This window comes from Capsicum annuum, chromosome 10 (genome assembly GCF_002878395.1).
Source record: "Capsicum annuum cultivar UCD-10X-F1 chromosome 10, UCD10Xv1.1, whole genome shotgun sequence".
Taxonomy (NCBI): Eukaryota; Viridiplantae; Streptophyta; class Magnoliopsida; order Solanales; family Solanaceae; genus Capsicum; species Capsicum annuum.
This window is the reverse complement of record NC_061120.1, coordinates 23,972,271-23,975,565: the sequence shown is the minus strand read 5'-3', so window position 1 is coordinate 23,975,565 and position 3,295 is coordinate 23,972,271.

The window sequence follows — 3,295 nt, the reverse complement described above, 5'->3', positions numbered from 1 at the left end:
CCTTCTTATTAAGGGCATTGTGGTCTTTTGAAGTCATTCTTTTACACTCCATAGGAGCCCCCTTCATTAAGGGTATTTTTATCTTTGATTGTAATAACTATAAATAGACAATTAGGGTTCTATTTTTCATTAGTTGTTGAATGATATTGAAGAACACTTTCTTCTTTTAAGAGAGAGTGCTTTAGTGTAGGGCTTGAAAAATGTAACGGCTCGAGTCTGTACCCCGGACGCTACACGGTGCTCATAATCCCGAAGGACCACAAGATAACCCATGTCTGGTACCTGCTATGCTAATTGAATTATAATACTGTAATATGTGAAAATTAGGCAGAAAGGTTTAATACTGAAATAAAACTGAATATGGTATAACAATACCAAAACTGAAATATCTGTCTGATAATACTCTAGTCTGAAAAGCATCTACTATTTGAACAGGGAGTTGATAGGACAAGTCCCTAACTAACTCCGACTACTGAAATAAATTGATAACTGAAATACTGAAATAATAAGTCTATCCTCAAACTATGAGAACTCACCACTAAGTTTACTGCTGATAGATCGGGCTGCTAAGTATGATCGGGAGCCCGTGCATCTGAACCTATGATATAAGACATCATAGCACAAAAGAAAGGTATACGTCAGTACTTTGAATGTAATGGTATGCTAAGTGAGGTAGGATGAGATGCATGGGTTTATATGTATGAGTAATATTGACTGAATGACATGAGTATAACTAAATGAGAGTACATGCATGAATATGTAACTGTAGGTGAGATCATGATAACACTGAATACTGAGTTTGAATACATATTAACTGATAACTGATTATACTAATACTAAATTACTGATAACTGAATGACTGTATCTGATAGTCTTGATTCTGTGGAATTATACTGAGTTCTGTACTGAGCTGAGTGACTGGGTCTGACAGTCCTGAATCTGCAGAATTGAACTGAGTTCTATTAAGAGACTAGAATTAAAATTGAGACTATGGGAGATAATCATCTAACCGACATGCCCCTTTCTAAATAGATTGGGGTCCAACCTGTAACCCTAGTTGGAAGAGTGTCAATACCGTGCCATGGGTAAAGACAAGCTGTGAGTTAACCCTCTCTGATAGAAAGATCTTTTGTCAACCCTCACTGGCAAGAAAACTCAAATGAGATGTATCAAATCTCATAATATCTGGCAGGAAGATATCTCAACCTATGCTGACTACGTAGTTCTGTAATACAGGGATTACTAGGAAGAGTCAAACCCTCTACTGGCAAGAATGCCCCCATCCCTGGGTTAACTCGGTGTTGAATCCTACTCCCATCTGAATAGACACTGAACTGATTTTCCTAGTTCATACTAGGCTTGACTGAACTGTTACTGAGTTTACTAAGTTTCGTTGACTAATGGAATACTACAAAATTCTATTAGTTGTCTGAGTTTACTGAGGTCTGAACTGAATACTGAACTAAATTGGACTGATACTAAGTCTACTGAGTTTTTCTTGAGTTCTATAATTGACTGAGAGTACTACTTATCATAGCATGACTGATACTATCTTGATACTGACCAGGGCTCTTGGTTCAACTAAATTATCGGGTATTAAATACCCCTAGGAATCGATAGCATAAATTGTAAGACATGGCACAATCTTGAAACATGATAAATAATCTACTTGATCATCATTCATTCATTGGGACATTCCAGCAAACTATAACGCCCCGAATCTGGTACCCGAAATGCTACACGGTGCCCATGACCCCAAAGGACCATGAGCTAACCCATGACTAATATTTGTACCTGAGCATTGCATGATATACTGTATAAATACAGAATATAAGCTGTAAGGCCATAAGGTTCAAAACTGTAATATGTCTGACAAAATAATATCTGAACGGGGTATAGGAATACCCTAAACTGAATAAACTATCTATAAATATCTAGTCTGAAAGTCTCTAACTGGCTGAATTATTTGAATAAGGAGTTGATGGGACATGTCCCCAACTAACTCTAACTTCTAAAATAACTAAGTACTAAAGATATGAAATAATCAAATCATAACATCCTCGAATGATGAGGACTCACTGCTGACTCTAACTACTGAAACTGGAATGCTACTGATGCTCTGGAGCTCATGCTTCTGAACCTATGGTATAAAAATACCATAGCACAAATGCATCAGTACAATTGAATGTACTGGTATGCAAGTAAGGTAGGCTAAATGCAAAGGGTTCATATGCATGAATAATGCTAACATTACTGTATAATATGATCGTGAGAATACATACATGAATGTGTAACTGTAACTGGATTAGTGAGTAGTACTAACTACTGAGTCTGAATACTGATAATATAAATCACTGATAGCTGATATAAATGATACCGGACGACTGTGTCTGACAATCTAGGTTCTAATGGAACTAGCTGAATTCCGTACTGAGTTGAGTGATTGTATCTGACGGTCTTGGGTTCTATAGACTATCTGAGTTCTATTACTGAAACTGAGTGACTGTATCTGACAGTCCTGATTCTATAACTAAAATTATGGGAGAATTCATCGAACCGATATGCCCCTTTTTATAAATAGGTTTGGGGTCCAACCTGTAACCCCAGTTGGAAGGGTGTCAATACCGCGCCACTAGTAAGGACAAACTGTGAGAAATCCCTCATCTAATAAGTACTCTAAGGAGAATGGTGGAACCTGCATCTAACAGGTTAAGCCACCTCATCTACCCTCAACTAGAAGGTTTGATGTCTCAACCTACACTGGCTACGTAGTTCTATAGAGCAAGGATTGTTTCTAAGAATCACACCCTCTACTAAGAGGTGAGTTCCCATCCTTGGGCTCACTCGGTGCTGAATCCTACTCCCATCTGAATAGACACTAAACATGATTAATTGAACTAAATTGGAATGAGTTTATTGAGTTTCGTTAACTGACGGAATACTATTAAAATCTGATAACTGACTGAGATTACTGAGATTACTGAGATTTCCTGAGTCATGTAACTGACAGAATTCTACTAAGTTTTGAAACTGAATGAGAATACTACTAATCATGGAGTGACTGAGATTTATCATGAAACTGATGCTGGCTCTAGGCACACAGCTAAGTTATCGGGTACAAGTACCCCCAGGACTCGATAGCATAAAACTGACAAGACATGACACTTCTTGAACACATAACCATGTTTAATAATTCATAGTATTATCATTGGAGATTTTCATGAAGTATTTGAATACCACAAGCTTTCACATGAATAAGAATGCATATAAACATGTCATAATTCCCTAAGCCTAA